Source organism: Symphalangus syndactylus, chromosome 7, assembly GCF_028878055.3.
Source record: "Symphalangus syndactylus isolate Jambi chromosome 7, NHGRI_mSymSyn1-v2.1_pri, whole genome shotgun sequence".
In the NCBI taxonomy this organism is placed as follows: Eukaryota; Metazoa; Chordata; class Mammalia; order Primates; family Hylobatidae; genus Symphalangus; species Symphalangus syndactylus.
In genome coordinates, this window is record NC_072429.2 from 83,098,827 (window position 1) to 83,118,301 (window position 19,475).

The following is a 19,475-nucleotide window of genomic DNA, read 5'->3' on the forward strand; positions in this document are numbered from 1 at the left end:
ATCCTAATTATGAGACAAATAGGGAAATTTGCTGAAACACAGAAATTTACTTCAACCTCCAGGTTTTGGCAGCAGTTAAACTTAGAGACAGAGGCAAATGTTTTCCATAGAATAAACACAGCATTTGAATTTATTTCATCTTGAAACGTTTAAAGTGTGAAAAATAAGAAACAGAATACATAAATACGTCATTTGGTATACTTTACAGACTATGGAAATTGACAAAAGTTAAGGTGCCTATCAAAAATTATGACAATTTCATAAAACGTGTTATATGAAAAAAACTTAAGAGAAATAGACTTTTGAGAGAAAGATGAGGAAATAGAGATAATTATTGAATTAGATTTGGAGCAAAGTAGGTAATGTATTGAGCCAATTGTTGGAAAGGAACAGGATGTCAGATTCTGTAGATAAAGCCTGGGAAAGAAAAGAGCAGAGCAGATCAGTTGGATTAGGATAATTTAAAAGAGTAGGAAAAAAGTCCGAATATCTTGAATCTGAGAAAATGAGAATATTTCTACAAGTCTTTGCATAGTAAAGATCTTAAAATGCTTAGTAAACTTAGCATTTTAAATCAATCAGTCTGATACCTAAAAACTTAGAAATTATCTCTCTATTATAAGGTTTACTGTTCTAATAGTAAGCATAATGATGATTCCATTGCTTCAATTGGTATGATTTTAGTTAAATGATTGCACTATTATTTATGCCACAGGATGTTCAGAACCCCAATAGTCTCTTTGATACTCACTGAGTAATGATAGTTCTATGCTGCTATGGCCTTAGAGTAACTTTACCCAGGAAAGTATTATAGCAATCCCCTTTCAATAACTTTTACAACAATTGAACATATTTATTCCTATGTCCCTATCTTTGCTTAGATCCCCTTTTTAAAATGGCTCTGTATTAGACGTGTGTTTTTTCATCTGAATAAATCCTTGTAAACAACAGTGAGTTAGGTTCTATAACCCCACATTATGAATCTAAAACAGGCTGTATAATATGTTTAAGTCCATAAAGGGAGTAAGAGGTAGGGCTATGATTCAATTCTTGGCCTGCTTACCACCAAAACTCTTGTCCAATCTATCTCTGGGGCCCATGTATTCTGGTTGTCTGGGGCAGTTCTGATTGTTGCCTATCCGGCTTAGCATTTGTCCTCTTCTGAAGTGTCTCATTTGGATGATAAATTTTATGGTCACTCTAGACCACACTAAGAAACCAGGTTTATTTAATCAAGATTCAGACATTGCATCAATTTACTGGAAAACTAGAAATGTGGTTTCTACTTTAAATGCTTAAAGAAAAATAGAGAACTTGGACATCTGTCAAGTTAATGTCTCCAGGATACTTGCATAAATCTCACTGTGTATACCAGTTAGTCCAATGCTAAAAGCAACAAACAAATGAATGGGATATGAAACTTGACAGTGGGTACCAGAGTATAATATTAGAAATTTATGCATGCTGTACACATGCTTTCTTTAGAAAGAATTTGTCCCTGGGTAAGATTGATTAATAAAACTACTCTTCTTCAGCTGCTTTAAATTATATGCCACTTTTTAAAAAACCAATATTCAACAAAATAGATTATTTCTAGTCAAAAGAGTTCTAAGAAAATATCAACATATTTATCTCTGCATAAATGTAGACAAGCTAAGGATGAGGGCAAAAAGCACCTACATGGCCCATAGAGCTACGCATGCAATGCGCGCGCACACACACACACACACACATTCTGGACCTCACCTCCTACCTTTCTTTTACTCATTCTGTTTCAGCTGCAGTCAGTAGCTTCCTTGCTTTCCTGAAGCATATTAAGCTCCCTTCTCTCATAGGGCCTTTGCAATTGCCAGTGCCTCTATTTGGTATACTTTTCCCTCTCATTGCCCAGTGGCTTCCTTCCTTCCTTCAGGTCTTTGCCAAAATGTCATCTTCCAGTACAGATCTCTGATTAATCAAATTTAAACAGCCAAAGCCCCATTACCACACATCTTACTTTTCCCCATTCCTCCATGAAACATACCTCCTAACATACCTCCATAAAACAGACCTTCTAACATACCTCCGTAAAACAGACCTAACATACTTCCATAAAATAAGGTGTGTTAGAATGTGTAAGTTCTATGGAGAATATTAAAGTAAAAATATTTTAACTTTTTTATCTTAATATTCTCTAAAGTGTTTTTACTTTAATATTCTCCATAGAACTTACACCTTCTCACATACCTTATTTTATACTTATTTATTTCACTTATAATCTCTCTGCCTCTCTAAAAGGTAAGCCCATTGAGAACAGGGTTTGTATTTTGGTTTTTTGGTGGTGGTGGTGGTTTGTTTTGTTTTAATTTTTGTGGATACATAGTATATGTATATAAACACACACACACACATATATACACATAGTAGATATCCACAAAAATATATACATATATGTTACATATATATAGTGTATATATGTATCCACAAAAATTAAAACAAAACAAGCCACCATCACCAACATGTACCTATATAAAATTAAAACAAAACAAACCACCACCACCAACGTGTATATATGTATCTCATGTTCTATATATATATATATATATATCATGTACCACATATAGGTATGGTACATGAGATATTTTGATACAGACATATGATGTGTAATAATCACAACAGGGTAAATGGGATATCCATCCACTCAAGCATTTATCATTTTATTTTATTACAAACAATCCAATTATTCTGTTGCTTATTTTTAAATGTACAATAAATTATTGTTGACTGTAGTCATCCTGTTGTGTTACCAAATACTAGCTCTTATTCATTCTAACTGTTTTCTGTACCCATTAATCATCCCCACTTCCCACCACCGCTCTTCTTTCCCTGCCTCTGGTAACCATCCTTATACTTTATATCTCCTGGAGTTCAATTGTTTTAATATTTAGCTCCACAAATAAGTGAGGACATGCAACGTTTATCTTTCTGTGCCTGGCTTATGTCACTTAACATAATGACCTCAAGTTCCATCTATGTTGTTGCAAAAACAGGATCTCATTTTTATTTGTGGCTAAATTGTACCTCATTGTGTGTATGTACCACATTTTCTTTATTCATTCATCTGTTTATGGGCACTTCAGCTGCTTCCAAATCTTGGCTATTGTGAATAGTGCTGCAGTAAACAAGAGAATACAGATATATCTTCGATATACCAATTTCCTTTCTTTTTGGGTATATATACCTAGTGGTGGGATTGCTGGATCATATGGTGGGTCTATTTTCAGTTTTTTGGGGAACCTCCAAACTGTTCTTCATAGTGGGTTGTTCTAATTTATATTCTCACCAACAGTGTATGAAGTTTTCCTTTTTGCTACATCCTCACCAGGATTCTATATTGCCTAGCTTTTGGGTAAAAGTCATTTTGACTGGAGTGAGACAATATCTCATTGCAGTTTTGATTTGCATTTCTCTGAAGATCAGTGATGTGGAGCACCTTTTCATATGCTGTTTCCCATTTGTATGTCTTCTTTTGAGAAATGTCTATTCAGATCTTTTGCCCCTTTTTAAATCAGATTATTAGGGATTTTTTTGTTTTTGTTTTTGTCTTGTTTTGTTTGGTTTTTTTTTGTTTGTCTGAAGCAGAGTCTCGCTCTGTTGCCCAAGCTGGAGTGCAGTGGTGCAGTCTCGGCTTACTGTAACTGCTGCCCTCCAGGTTCAAGTGATTCTCCAGCCTCAGCCTCCCAAGTAGTTGGGACTACAGGTGCAGACCACCATGCCCAGCTAATTGTTGTATTTTTAGTAGAGATGGGGTTTTGCCATGTTGGCCAGGCTGGTCTCGAACTGCTGACCTCAAGTGATCCGCCAGTCTTGGCCTCCCAAAGTGCCAGAATTACAGATATGCACCACGGCCAAGGATTATTAGATTTGTTTTCCTGTAGAGTCGTTTGCACTCCTTATATTCTGATGATTAATCCCTTGTCAAATGGATTTTTTTGTTTTGATTTAGTGGGGAAGTGTTTGGGGTCTTTTTACTGCAATATATACCATAGTGTCTGCCATACTGTACATCCTCAATAAATATAACTTGACAAATAGAATGAAGACATAGACTGTGAATAAGCTGAATTTCAGCTTAGAGATGACAATTTGTCTCAATTGCTGGAAGTATGTTTCAGAAATTAACAGTAGGATCCCCTGAATCAGCAACCTTGTTTAGTTACTTTTAAGATCTTATGCATTACGGAGAACCAGCAATGGTTAATACCTTATGGCATATATCTCACCACAGCTGAAAATTATGCTACATACTCGAAATGAATTTCATAATTTGTGTCTTTCTCGCAGTTACAGAAGGATATAGAGGGTAAGTTAATAACCAAAGTCAGTTATTTTTTTGTTTGTTTTGTTTTGTTTTTATATGCAAGAGGACATATTTGCAGTGTAACTGATTATAAAAGTACAAGACCGGTTTTCACCCCGATTGAGGGCACAGCTCAGTTTCCTCTTAGTTATACCATGTGTCTTTGTAGAGCTGATTCTGCAGGCCCCAAGGCAAGTCCCTTTCTCATATTACTGAGGTTCTCCTTTGATAGACAAGTATTGATCATCAACTCTTTTGGCAACCTTGAAAAATAGTTGTCTTCTTGAAAAAGGGATTTCTACTCATAGGAATATGAGCAGACTCATTTAAATTAATCCATAAAGATGGAAATATAGAGAGAAATAATATCCCTGACTGATTACTGACTATGAGTTAGGCACACTCAGTTCTCATTTACGCCTTATGAAATGAGATATTCGTATTCTGATTTTATAACAAGAAAACCAGAGTTTCAGAATCCAGGTTCATGATGTTCGGTAAATAGTGAGCATTCACAAAGTGTTAAGTGCCTTTATTTGTTTCACCACCTCTTCCGGGTCCAACATTTTATTATCATACTTGAAAAGTTAATATAAACATACCAAGTTACCCAAAATTGAGTGTAGATTTCTTGATAATTAGTGTAATTGTTAAAGTTAAAGCATTATTTATCTGAGATAAATATACTTGAAATGTATATAAAATGAGAAAAAATGTATTTTAAAATGCATTTGGTTTAAAAAGCCATATGAGATAAATCAACTGGCTATTTTCCCATTAAATATCCAAAGTAGCCTGGAAATTTTCTATTTTGTTAGATTATGATTATTATAATTTTATAGCTGGGACCATGCTAAAACACATGAGACAATGGAAAAAATGTTTTATGAGGCAAAATGAGCTCACTTTAAGCAGATGATTCAGATTTTATATAATGATAAAAAATTATTTCAAAGCCCACATTACATGAGTATAAGAAATTTCAGCTGCTGACACTGTAAAGATTGTTTTTATTTTACTTTTAAAACAGACCAAAAATCTGTAGGCTTCTGCAGATCTAGTGTATAGTAACAAATCCAGAAATTGCTGTTCTGTTGCAATGGCAATTTCCTTTTCAAATTGCATAATAATAGGTGTTGGATTTTTCTCCATCTCTTGTACCCTTTAAAAACCATCCGGAACTGTGTCTGGTATGGAGCAGTTGCTTGTTTAGTATTTGTCCATTTATCAAATTAGTTTTCTTTTACTAAAAAACAAAGGAATATGCTTTCAAAGTAAAAATTTCTACAACTCAATAGAATTGCAATTAAAAGAAAGCTTCTCTTCCTTCCCAGAATCCAAGTCTTACTCTCCACCGAAACTGGTTACGGTTTTTTAGAATATTTCTTGTTGGGGCTGACAGAAAGCACTCATGTACGTACCTTTCTTCTCAAACAGTGCATTAGTAAAGGGGCTTTCTAGATATACATTAGCAAGTTCAAAGAGAGTAGGAAAGCATCCATCTGCAGATGAATACCTTCAATAGATTTCTACAAGATAAAACTTTGGTGGAAGAAAGTCGAGTGAAAAAACAGATCAGAGAAAGAACACTCTAAAAGAAGGGCAAAGAGGCCACTTGAGGAAGTCTTCTCTAAAACTGGGAGAATAAATCAAGAAAGAAGATGGGAGTTCCAGGAAATTGTGGACCTAGCTCTAGTTGAGATGTTGCAACAGGGCTACAGAGCTGTCAGCCCTGATTGGAGTAGATTCCACCAAGTCAATCAGTGGGCTGGAGGAGGGAGGATTTCAGGAGAGAGTTCACCATTTGATATAGATTGCTGTTCTTTTACTTTATGAAGTATACCTATGAGAAATAAAAATGAAATCCTAAGCCTGCCAACTGACTGAATGGATTCTGTCTTGGTCAAGGGGATCTCAGGGAAAGCTTGGAAGTTGAGTTCCCAGCAATGACAGGATGGGAGGTTGGACACCATCTCCCATGTGCAATGAAAGTTTTCATGTCCCTTGCTTCACCTTTTGACACCACAGGGCTGAAAACTGTATCCTCCAATTATGCTAACCCATTTTTGGAACATGGGTCCCACAGAGAGACATGAAACTCAACTGCACATGCCCACATTTCTCTATTTATAAATATTCATGACTCTTCCTATAGTTTTGAATATGTGTATTTGGCCAGTCTATTCAACATAAATCCCTGTCATATTCTTCTGACCCTCAAAAAGTGTGTTTCTGGCTTCTGGATGGAGGTTACACTTCCCAGCCTCTCAGAATGGCTATGCTGCAGGCTGCAACCTTTATGAAAAGTAAAGCTCTCCTTTCCAAATTTATGAACTTCATCATTCTTCAGTTGATACATCTTTTTAAATTTATGAATTGTATTTTCCTATAAAAACATATCTTTCGCTTTCATACTTTCTTCTTCTCCGTCTTAAAATTAGAAAGGTGTGTGCATAGGAAACTGTGGATAAACCGTGTAGTTTTAGAAACAGCAGTTAGTGTGCTGAGGAACAACTGAGTCATCAGTACTAGTGATCCTATAGAACGTGGTTCCAACAGATAGACAGATAGCCTGAGTGGAAAACTGACAATCCAGAGCTGATGGTCTCTCTGCTTGGAGATGAAGCCTCTTTGTGTATGACCCTTACACTTATAAAATGATATAAATAAGGAAAAGTGAAGTAAAAGAAAAGCCCAGTTTGATAGTCTGTGGCTAGAATTTGTCAGATATGGTGTTGAGAGAAGAGGGGATGTATTGAAAGAGGAATTGGGTTAGGGAAAAAGGAGGGAACTACATCTCAGTCTCATATTAAGCCAAATTCTCCTTTTGCCTTTTGTCTCAGTTTGCAGCTGGATATGGCTGCCGTGAAAACACAAGGGCTCTCTAATAGAAAAAACACCTGAAAGGAGCATTGCTAGGTTGACTCTGACTTGTTTCCGGGGAAGACAGCTTACTACAAGTGGGATAGATTTTTCTTCAGTGCTAGTGGTTTCAGGCTGTATAGGCATAATGTTTAATGGCGTATTTCCAGGTTACTGAACAAGGAGCTAGTGTAGACTAAAACAGCATTGTTGCAGAGTAGGTTCTCCAGGAAACAGACGCTGAGATGGAAATTAGGTTGTAGAATGTTTATTAGAAACTGGGTAGAGATCAACACCTTTTAAAAAGGGGTGTGAGGAAGCAGCATCAGGCAGAGAGAGAAGTGGAACTGTGATGTGGCATCAACACCTTAAGCTGTTGATCAACAACTTAAGCTGACACAGAGGAAGTTCTGGAGTTGATAGGGTCTGTCTGCGGTGTTCCCCATTAGGCCAAATGTGAGAGAGCCATTGTACCCCTCCCTGGATTAGACATCAGATGAGGGCCACCCCTGAAGAGTGTGCCTTTGGTCAATGGGAGGCAATCAGAAAAGGCTGTTTGATAAAGAAAGGTAGCTTGTTGCAGCACTAAAAGCTGCTGAGGCAGGCTCTTCCTTAAAGAGGACCTAAGCAGTTTAATAATAAGCTTAAGACATCAGAAGAACTTGACAGAGAGGCAGCAAATACAAGAAAATAAAAGAAAGGCTGTAAAATATGTGATAGTGGCCTAGGAGTGGGTGGAGGCTCAAAGCAAACTGCTAGAAAGGAAATATGATCAAGTGGCTTTACCTACTCACAATAATATGAATATCATGTAGTGCTTTTGCCTTTTATATTCAACCTGTTGAAATTTGGAAGATTTGTGACTACAAGGCTACAAATGAATGCATATGATCCCCATATTAATCAAAATTTAAAATTATAGATAACCAATATTTTGAAGTTGAAGGTGAAAAGGAGTGAAAGAGAGTAGGATTACTAATATCATTAAAAGATAAAGTTAGAAATCAGTAAATACTGTCTATATGAATAGGACAAGAAATAGAGCTTTAAGTATATTATTCTGATTTACAATGGTTACCAATAGGGAGAGAATAACAGAAAAACACTTTGAAGAATAGTAGAAGTATCTATTCCATGAATATTTGGTAGGTGGTTACATTTGAAGTGATATAGGCATGGCACTTTACAATTTTCTCAATTTATTCTACTACAGTTGGCCTGTTTGGATATAATATCCCTTTTGAAGAAAAGATATTTGTTCTAAATTTTCAAATTTATGTACATAAAGTTGAGAATTGAGAGTTATTTGAATTTTCTCAATAATGATATATCTCATTTATATTACTTTTTTATTTCTCTTTTTGCGTCCTAATTAGTTTAAGTAGTTTATGTTATCAGTTCTTTCACATAACCATATGCTTGAATTGTATTAGCTTTACTCTATTTGTACCTTCTGAATGTCATTAATTTCTGCTTTTATCTTAGTTAACTTTTCCCCCTCTGTGTCATTAGAGGTATTTATTTTGCTTTTTAAATTTAATAATTCATTGAATTTATATTTTCCCATTTCAGTGTGTAGCATTTAAGACAATAAACTTTCTTACAGTGAATCATTTCATAGAGTTTATATTTTATTTCCATATTTCATAGATTGTGGTTTTTCATGTTTTTTAAGTATTATATTCAGATATTCTTCAATTTTTTTGCTTTTCCCCAGTTTTAAGGTTTTCAACTTAAAGATACCTTTTGAGGAGGATTCTATTTTTAAAATTTAACTTCCCCTTTGATATTGTTACCAAAAAGCAAGTTATATATTATGTGTAAATGTGGAATTCACTGAAGTTATATTGAGACTATTGAGACTTCATATAGAACAAATTTTGAATATATTCCCAAGAGAATTTGAAAAGAAAGTTTGTATTCTATTTTCAGGATGTAGAATTTAGCATATTAATATATATATAAAATGTCTTACATTATTATTTTTATTTATTTATTTTATTTTATTTTTTTTGAGACAGAGTCTTCCTCTGTCGCCCAGGCTGGAGTGCAGTGGCGCAATCTCGGCTCACTGCAAGCTCTGCCTCCCGGGTTCACGCCATTCTCCTGCCTCAGCCTCCCGAGTAGCTGGGACTACAGGTGCACGCCGCCATGCCCGGCTAATTTTTTTGTATTTTTAGTAGAGACAGGGTTTCACCGTGTTAACCAGGATGGTCTCAATCTCTTGACCTCGTGATCCGCCCACCTCGGCCTCCCAAAGTGCTGGGATTACAGACAAGAGCCACCACGCCTGGCCCACATTATTATTAATATATAGAGGGACCATAAATTATTACTATTTTTGCCCTGCTTGATATACCGTAGAATAGAGTAAGATATATGAGTCAAAGTCACCCACTCCTCTGATAAATCAATTTCATTCTGCTATTTCATTCTCTTCCAATTTTGCTGTATAAATTTTGGAAAACAAATCTTTATTGTTGATTATACAGTGTGTATAGTACTATCTTAATGACTAGGCTTTCAAATCAAATGTGCTTTTTATTATTGTAACAATATCTCCATTCTTTTTGCTTGAATTTAATCCATGGTTACTTTCTAGATTCTCTGAATTATTTTGATGTAGGCATGGTTTAATTTATGGCAACAGTCTTTTGACATAGTTTTCTTTCATTACATACATGTTTTGATAAACAAAAGGAAGCTCCACCTAAGCATATGGTCATTTATTTCTTCTTCTTGCCTCTTTTCTTCCCAGATAAACTGGCCTGGCAGTGTAGAAGGAATTATGCAAAACCCCTTTTTCACATTTCTTCAAGCTGGAGCCAGCTCTGCTTAGTCATAGTCATATTTTTGTTCCTGTTTTTTTTTTTTTTTTTTTTCCTTGTGGTCCCATACTTCTTATAGTTGTCGAGATTTAAGGTAGCTTTTCTCATAATCTTTAAAGACCTCCAAATTTAGTTCTCACAGAAAAATAAAGTCAATACATAAAAAAGTTTGAAAGCTATGAAACCCACAATTCAACATGTGACCTCTTTTCTAGCTCCCTTAATATTCATTCAATTTCTTTGCCTCTTAAATATGCTCATGTCTCAATCTTTAAAGTATTTCAATGGATTCTCACTGCTCTCAGGATAATGCTCAAACTCTTTCACCTGGCTTATGATGGGCTTCATGGAAGGAAAGTGCTTTCATTTCCTACCTTGCTTCTGAAAACTTCCCTTCTTGCACTCTAGCACACATTCACACTAATACATGCTTTAGGTCCTTGATCAGTTTATAGATCTTATTTGGATCTGTATTTGAACAACATGTAAAGAAAAATATTTTGAGAACAATCAAGGTAATTTAATAACTATTTTATGAAATTAAGACATCATTTTAATGTTTTTAGATGTGATAGGTATTTTGATTTTGTTTAAACAAAGAAATCTTATTCTTTACATACACATGATGAGAGGCTTATGATAATGTCTAAGATTTGGTTCAAAATAATCCGAGGTTGGAAAGTAGGTGAAACAAGGCTGAGCTTATAATTGTTTAAACTGGATGTTGAACACGTGGTAATCATTACACCAATCTCTTGACTTTTGTATATATTTGAAACTTTTCAAAATAAAAAAACATCTTTTTGGATCAAATTATGGAAATGTATTTTAATATAGTTTTAGATCATATATAGGCATCCACAATTAATCTATTACTACATATTTATATAAAATAGTGTATAAAATGCATATATAATTTTATTTATTTACTTTGGGGATTTTGAACTTTTAAGTTCAGGGATACATGTGCAGGATATGCAGGTTTGTTACATAGTTAAACGTGTGCCATGGTGATTAGCTGCACAGATCATCCCGTCACCTACAGATTAAGCACAGCATCCACTAGCTATTCTTACAGATGCTCTCCCTCCTCCCACCCCCCAACAGGCTCAAGTGTGGGTTGTTCTCCTCCCTGTGTCCATGTGTTTTCATTGTACAGCTCCCACTAACAAGTGAGAATATGTGGTGTTTGGTTTTCTGTTCCTGTGTTAGTTTGCCAAGGATAATGGGTTCCAGCTCCATCCATGTCCCTGCAAAGGACATGATCTTGTTCTTTTTTATGGCTGCATACTATTCCATGGTATATATGTACTATATTTTCTTTATCCAGTCTATAATCGGTGGGCATTTGGGTTGATTCCATGACTTTGCTATTGTGAATAGTGCTGCAGTGAACATACGTGTGCATGTATCTTTATAATAGAATGATTTATATTCCTTTATGTATATACCCAGTAATGAGATTGCTGGAGGGAATGCTGCCTCTAGGTCTTTGAGGAATTGCCACACTGTCTTCCACAATGGCTGAACTAATTTACACTCCCACAAACAAAAGTGTTCCTTTTTCCCCACAACCTCACTAGCATCTGTTGTTTTTTGGCTTTTTAATAATAGCCATTCTGACTGGTGTGTGATGGTATTTCACTGCGGCTTTATTTGCATTTCTGTAATGATCAGTGATGTTCAGCTTTTTTTCATGTTTGTTGGCTGCATGCATGTCTTCTTTTGAGAAGTATCTGTTCATGTCCTTTGCCCACTTTTTAATGGGGTTGTTTTTTTAATTGTAAAATTGTTTACGTTCCTTGTAGACCCTGGATATTAGACCTTTGTCCGATGGGTAGATTGCAAAAATGTTATCCCATTCTCTAGGCTGTCCATTCACTCTGATGATAGTTTCCTTTGCTGTGCAGAAGCTCTTTAGTTTAATTAGCTCCCATTTTTCAATTTTTGCTTTTGTTGCAATTGCTTTTGGCATCTTCATCATGAAATCTTTGCTGTGCCTATGTCCTGAATGCTATTGCCTAGGTTTTCTTCTGGGGATTTTATAGTTTGGGGTTTTACATTTAGGTCTTTCATCCATCCTGAATTGATTTTTGTATACGGTGTAAGGAAGGAATCCAGTTTTAATCTTCTGCATATGGCTATTCAGTTATCTTAGCACTGTTTATTACATAGGAAATCCTTTCCCCATTGCTTGTTTTGGTCAGGTTTGTCGAAGATCAGATGGTTGTAGGTGTGTGGATTTATTTCTGGGTTCTCTATTATGTTCCATTGGTCTTTGTGTCTTTGTACCAGCACCATGCTGCTTTGGTTACTCTAGCCCCATAGCATAGTTTGAAGTCAGGTAGCATGAGTGCGATGCCTCTAGCTTTTTTTTTGCTTTGGATTGCCTTGACTGTTCAGGTTCTTTTTTGGTTCTATATGAATTTTAAAATAAGTTTTTTCTAGTTCTATGAAGAATATCAGTGGTAGTTTAATGAGAATAGTATTGAATCTATAAATTCCCTTGGACAGTATGGCTATTTTCATCATATTGATTCTTCCTATCCATGAGCATGGAATGTGTTTCCATTTGTTTGTGTGATCTCTGATGTCTTTTAGGTTTGTGGTTCTCCTTGTAGAGATCTTTCACTTCCTTCCTTAGCTGTATTCCTAGGTATTGTATTATTTTTGTGGCAGTTGTGAATGGGAGTTTATTCCTGATTAGGCTCTTGGCTTGACAGTTGGTGGTGTATCTGAATGCTAGTGATTTTTGAATATTGATTTTGTATATGAGACTTTGCTGAAGTTGTTTATCAGCTTAAGAAGCTTTTAGGGTGAGATGATGAGGTTTTCTAGATATAGGATCGTGTCGTCTACAAACAGGAATGGTTTGACTTCCTCTCTTTCTACTTGAATGCCTTTATTTCTTTCTCTTGCCTGATTCCCGTGGCCAGAACTTCCAATACTATGTTGAATAGAAGTGGTGAAAGAGGACATCCTTGTCTTGTGCCAGTTTTCAAGGGGAATGCTTCCAACTTTTGCCTGTTGAGTATGATATTGGTTGTGGGTTTGTCATATATGACTCTTATTATTTTGAGGTATATTCCTTCAATACCTAGTTTACTGAGAGTTTTTAACATGAAGGGATGTTGAATTTTATTGAAGGCTTTTTCTGCATCTATTGAGATAATCATGTTGTTTTTGTCTTTAGTCCTGTTTATGTGATGAATCACATTTATTTATTTGTGCATGTTGAACCAACCTTGCATGAAGTCTGTTTGATCATGGTGGTTAAGCTTTTTGATATGTGTGGCTGGATTTGGTTTGCCAGTATTTTGTTGAGGATTTTTGCATTGATCTTCATCAAGAATATTGGCCTGAAGTTTTCTTTTTTTGTTGTATCTCTGTCAGTTTTTTTTTTTTTTTATCAGGATAATTCTGGCCTCATAGAATGAGTTAGGAAGGAGTCCCTCCTTTTCAATTTTTTGGAATAATTTCAGTAGGAATGGTACCAGCTCTTCTTCGTAACTCTAGGAGTATTTGTCTGGTCCTGCGCTGTTTTATTTTTTATAGCTACTTATTACTGCCTCAATTTCAGAACTCATTATTGGTCTAGTCAGGGATTCAATTTCTTCCTGCTTCAGTCTTGGGAGGGTGTATGTGTCCAGGAATTTATCCATTTCTTCTAGATTTTCTAGTTTATGTGCATAGAGGTGTTTATAGTATTCTCTAATGGTTGGTTGTATTTCTGTGGCATTAGTCGTGATATCCCCTTATCATTTCTGCTTGTGTTTATTTGCATCTTCTCTTTTTTCTTCTTTATTAGCTAGCTAGAAGTCTATTTTATTAATTTTTTCAAAATCCAACTCCTGGAGAAATACAGAACACTTCACAAATTTGCATGTAATCCTTGCACAGGGGCCATGCTACTCTTCTCTGTATCACTTCAGTTTTAGTACATGTGCTGCCAAAGCAAGCACAAACACAAGTCTTGAGTAAGCCATCTAAACTATTTTTTATCTCTCTTATATCATAAAATAAAAGATCATAGTAAAAAAAATCTGTCAACAAAAAATAAAAGACAATACTAGACCGCTTGTTTATCTAGTATTTATCTGAGATCAAATGAAAACGTTTCTGTGCCACCTTTCTTCCACTGCAGTCCTCTTGCTTCATACTCCCAGATTTAGCAAGAAGAAAATGAATTATAACATTGGGATAAAGGGCCAGTTGATGGTGCTTGGAGTTTATTCATTTATTTATTCTGCAAACATTCAATGAGCACCTATTATGAGGTGTGTGCTGGGCACTCTGGTGGTAGTTGCTAATACAAAATTAACAAGACATTGTTTCTGCTATATCAATTAGGAAAGACAAGTAAGTAATCTGTGATTACATTCCTGAATGATAAGTGCAACATTGTGAGGGTAAATTTAAGTTAGGTAAAAGTGTGAAAGCTGGACATGGGTTTTTAAAACAAAAGGAAGAAGTTCCTTTTTCTCTTTTCTGTTTTGCCATTTAATTCATTTGCAGAAGAAGGCAGGTAATTTGACCTATGGGTTTTTTGCTTATTTTGACCTTCTGTTTATTTTTACTTTTTTTTTCTCCTTGCCTCTTGTATTTCCTGTAAACTGTTAGCTAAATCTAGAGACTTGTTCATATTCAGGTTCGAGTATGGGCTGGAATACTTCATCGGTAATATTGAGTACTTCCATCAAGAGACCCGTGCGACCTGTCTTAAGTGTCTTTTTGGATTTTATGGACCATTATTTTCATTCCCTAAATCCAGAATTTTGTCAAGAACTTTAAGTGGTTATTTTCTTTTACCCCTTCTTAATATATTTGCCATAATTTTCTATGAAGAGAAACTTTCTCTGATTGACTATTTAGTTAAGCTGCAGTACAGTGGGTATAGGAAAATCAAGATAAAGTCTTGCTTCTTTATCAGTTTTCAAAATGATGAATTGGTACTTGAATATCAGTTAAAGTAGACTGCTGAAGGATGTTTCCTGTTGTCATTATGAACTCATGTTTTTCGAAATTAATCTCTTCAGTCCATTACATTTTTTCCCCTGAATAATCCCAACTTTGGTCAATGACAACCACTTCAGATTGGCTCCAGAGAACTTTAGACTTGACCCTGGTCATCACTGATAACTTCCTTGTTTCTGGTATGATAGAATGTAACGAACATATCTTATACCATTCCTGATCTACACTGAGAACCAGTCAGCCCAACAAGTAACTTAGTGGGAGTTGGTGTTTAGGGACTCAATTTGAAAACTTGCCTGGAGTTATATAACCTAGGGAGGATGGCAGTGCGTTTCTGAGAATGAGCAAGAAAATGGGCATTCCACATAGGCTGAGGAGTGCATGGTGGTCTGCAGGAAAATCATGCCATAGAGACAACAGCCTTTTAAAATTCTTTTTCATTACTATTTTTAATCCTCTAAGGCATATGTTTGTAGGCTCTTTCTCCATGGCTTACCTCCTTTGATGATGAAAAGGTGTGTGATAATAGCAGGCAATCGTTTTATAAATTACCACTTCATTTTCATGGGGTTCTGTGTCTGTCAAGGTATATGATAATCAGGAAATGCTTACTGAATAGTCACTATGCTAGCTTTAAGGGATTCAAACAGGATTAAAACCTTAGTTCACATTGTCCTTCAGCTTATTTCAATAGAGTGATGAATGCTATTGTGGGAGCCCAGAGCAAGAAAGTAATAAATTCTGCCTGAGTGAAAAAGAGAAGCAGTCATAGAGTGAGTTTTGGTAAAGGTCTTAAAGGAATAAAACTTTGGTGTGTGTATGTATGTAACAGGGGATGGGGAGTTGGGGCATTATTTAAAACAGAACAGCTGTAATAAATACAAGGACACAGTGATTTAAAAGTGGAAAGGTAGTAGATCCAGGTGGTTAGAGTACAGAAAGCCTGAGTGAGAGTTCCAACATTATGCTGAGAAGACACTTTGAGTCAGTTTGTTGGTGTAGCAAGGTCACTTATAAAGTTGTTATCTAAACTTGGGTAATTACAGTTGGCATTAAATAGAGAGGCATATATTACTGAGACACTGTACAAATAGAACGGTCATTCTGGTGAGTGGATGTGAGGAAAGATTTAAAGATGACAACATAAATTTGCTTATGATGACTGTTATTAGAGCTTGGTTGATAATGGAGTGAGACCAAAGTAGGGTAGTTAGAGCTCAGAAATAACCTGATAAGACAGAGAAGAATATTTAAGGATTTTTTTAAAAGTCACAAAACATAAAGAAATCAAAAAGTAGACAATTAAGAATCCGAGAAATTTACTGGTAAATGTCAGATAATTGGCAGGAGAGCTATTGAGGTTAAGTGTTCAACAACACGTCCATCCATCCATCCATTTATTCATTAATTCATAATCATTTACTCAATGATTATCAAGGCCTATTATGTTCATGTGTCTTGCAAGAAACACATAGAAAAATAAACTTGGTCCTACCCTTTGAAATGATGTAATACAGTAATAGATAACTGGGATTCACAGCCACAACTTTCGGTCTAATGTTGGTTTTGTCAGATCACCCCTGCACAGTCCATCTCACTGGGTACACTTTGACTCTGTATGTTAAACCAAAGTAATTTGGCATTCATCCCTTTTCACTAAATGTTGACACTCGATGATCATGAATAGTCTCTGGGCTTGGGCAGGGCCATTTGGGCATTACCATTTTGGAACACCCATGTGCTTCTGAGCATTTTTTTAAATTTCAACTTTTATTTTAGATAGTGGAGATACCTGTGCAGGTTTGTTACATGGGTATATTGCGTCTAGGTAGTGAGCACAGTCCCCAGTAGTTAGTTTTTCAGCCCACAGTCTTCTCCCTCCCTCCCTACTCTAGTAGTCCACAGTGTCTCTTGTTCCCATCTTTATGTCCATGTGTGCTCAGTGTTTAACTCTCACTTATAAGCGAGAGCATGTGATATTTGGTTTTCTGTTCCTGCATTAATTTGCTTAAGATTATGGAGCTGAGCATGCTGTTGATCAAGTCTGTCCACATCAAATATCAAGGATTCAAAACACCCTATAATATAAGATGGCCATTCACTTTTTACAGTCCAGACCTCCAGTAAATGGTGTGCTTCCATTACTAATGGAGAAAGTGTGTCCAACTCCTGCCCTAGATTTATACCATAGTTTAGTAAATGAAAAATTCTCAAAAAATTATCTACTTATTAAAATAAGTATAACTTAATTTATTTTCTGCCAAACACCAAGTATTTTGCTATTTGATGCATTTCTCTGTAAATAGAGCAGTTTGCAAACTAGAAGTGCGCATTTCAACTGATTCCTAGTCTTTTTACTCTCTCTTTATATTCATCTTTCTTAATTTACAAAACACCCGCAAGGGGATTAGTGCTAATTCTTGCTTATTTTACATCAAAATTATCGAGAGCTTGTTCCTCTGAAGCAGGGCTCTTTTTATTTTTTTCATTTTAGGCATCTTATCTGACTATTTCCTGCTGAAAAAAAAAACAAACAAAACTAATAATAACCTCCCACCTCTTGCACTGATTTCCCACTGATAATGGGATCCTGGTCATGGACTTTCTGCCTAGGGTCACTTTTAATATTTTTTCCCTAAAAATGCAGATGAAGGACTTCAAAGCTCTTTTGTTGTTTTTTATACTTTTCCCATTTGAGGAGTTACACAACTCTTTCTGCTGGACATTCAACTCATATTGAACACAATGCTTGTACACAAATTAGCAATTTCTGTTGACGATCTGTTGAGAAAGAAATGTCAGACATCTGATCTCCCTCAAAGTGATGATTATAAAAATTATGGAAAAAATTTCACAATATCTTACACCAATGTATTATGTACTTCTTCACATGGCTATGAAGAAATACCCAAGGCTGTGCAATTTATAAAGAAAAAAGAGGTTTAATGGACTCACATTTCCACATAGCTGGGAAGGCCTCAAAATCATGGTGGACGGTGAAGGAGGAGCAAAGTTATGTTTTACATGGCAGCAGGCAAGAGTGTGTGTGCAGGGGAACTGCCCTTTATAAAACCACCAGATCTTGTGAGGGTTAATCACTATCATGAGAACCACATGGGAAAGCCCACCTCCATGATGCAGTTACCTCCTACCGGGTCCCTCTGAAGACACATTGGGGATTATGGGAGCTATAATTCAAGATGAGATTTGGGTGAGGACACAGCCAAATCATATCATTCTGCCCCTGGCCCCTATCAAATCTCATATCCTCACATTTCAAAACCAATCATGCCTTCCCAATAGTCCCCCAAAGTCTTAACTCGTTTCATCATTAACTCAAAGTCCCACAGTTCAAAGTCTCATCTGAGACAAGGCCTGTCCCTTCTGTTTAGAGCCTGTAAAATCAAAAGCAAGTTAGTTACTTCCTATATACAATGGGGGTACAGGCATTGGGTAAATACACCTGTTCCAAATGGGAGAAATTGGCCAAAACGAAGGTGCTGTAGGCCCTATGCAAGTCCAAAATCCAGCAGGGCAGTCAAATCTTAAAGCTCCAAAATGATCTCCTTTGATACCACGTCTCACATCCAGGTCATGCTGAAGCAAGAAGTGGGCTCCCACAGTCTTGGCCAGCTCTGTCCCTGTGGCTTTGTGGGATACAGCCCTCCCTCCTGGCTGCTGTAATGGGCTGGCATTGAGTGTCTGTGTCTTTTCCAGGTGCACAGTGCTAGCTGTTGGTGGATCTACCATTCTGGGGTCTGGAGGATGGTGGCCCTCTTCTTGCAGCTCCACTAGGCAGTGCCCCAGTGGGGACTGTGGGCAGAGGGAGCTCTAACCCCACATTTCCCTTCCAAACTGCCCTGTCAGAGGTTCTCAATTAGGGCCCCACCCCTTCAGCAAACTTCTGCCTGAACATCCATGCATTTCCATACATCCTCTGAAATCTAGGCAGAGGCTCCCAAACTTCAATTCCTGACTTCTGTGCACTCACAGGCTCAACACCACATAGAAGCTGCCACAGCTTGGGGCTTCCACCCTCTGAAGCCCTGGCCTGAGCTGTACCTTGGCACAGTTTAGTCAAGGCTGGAGCAGCTGGGACACAGGGCACCAAGTACTTAGGCTACACACAGCAGTGGGGGCCTGGGCCCAGCCCACAAAACCATTTTTTCCTTTGAGGCCTCTGGGCCTGTGATGGGAGGGGCTGCTGAGAAGGTCTTTGACATGCCCTGGAGACATTTTCCCTATTGTCTTGGCAGTTAACATTTACTCCTCATTACTTATGCAAATTTCTGCAGCTAGCTTGATTTTCTCCTCAGAAGATGGGTTTTTCTTTTCTATTGCATTGTCAGGATGCAAATTTTCCAAACTTTTATGCTCTGCTTCCGTTTTAAACATTCCAAACATTTTAAATGTTCCAAACCATATCTTTGTGAATGAATAAAACTGAATGCTTTAAAGAGCACCCAAGTCAC

The 19,475-nt window shown here is 36.5% G+C and overlaps 1 protein-coding gene and 1 non-coding gene across 23 annotated transcripts in view; one reads left to right on the forward strand and one right to left on the reverse strand.

The window, feature by feature from the left end:
• Positions 1–19,475, forward strand: part of RALYL (RALY RNA binding protein like) — a 728,119-nt gene that overhangs the window by 457,049 nt on the left and 251,595 nt on the right. The window lies entirely within an intron of this gene.
• On the reverse strand, positions 13,885–13,991 carry LOC129487017 (U6 spliceosomal RNA). Its single transcript, XR_008659159.1, has one exon. It is a non-coding gene; the product is annotated as a U6 spliceosomal RNA (small nuclear RNA).